The sequence below is a fragment of the Gekko japonicus genome, unplaced genomic scaffold (genome assembly GCF_001447785.1).
Source record: "Gekko japonicus isolate JY-2015 unplaced genomic scaffold, Gekko_japonicus_V1.1 scaffold3230, whole genome shotgun sequence".
NCBI classification, from domain to species: Eukaryota; Metazoa; Chordata; class Lepidosauria; order Squamata; family Gekkonidae; genus Gekko; species Gekko japonicus.
Genome location: NW_015177112.1, coordinates 83,651 through 83,860, shown reverse-complemented (window position 1 = coordinate 83,860; position 210 = coordinate 83,651). Strand labels below are relative to the sequence as shown.

At 44.3% G+C, this 210-nt stretch overlaps 1 protein-coding gene across 1 annotated transcript in view; it reads right to left on the bottom strand.

The window, feature by feature from the left end:
- Window positions 1-210, bottom strand: part of LOC107124798 (ras-related protein Rab-4A) — a 42,458-nt gene that overhangs the window by 29,387 nt on the left and 12,861 nt on the right. The window lies entirely within an intron of this gene.

The following is a 210-nucleotide window of genomic DNA, read 5'->3' as shown; positions in this document are numbered from 1 at the left end:
CCAGACTGGATGTTCTATAGTTGACTACTTGGTTCAGTTCTGACTCCTCCTCACACTAAGTTTGCAGGCATTTCACTAGTGAATTAATTTGGAGTCTTCACATTCCCCACCTTTCCACTGACACACTTGGGACCCAAGGTGGATAATCTGAGAGGCTCCTTTGCATCTGCTTTAATTTCCTCTGCAAATTGCTGCTGCAAAGTGCTGATT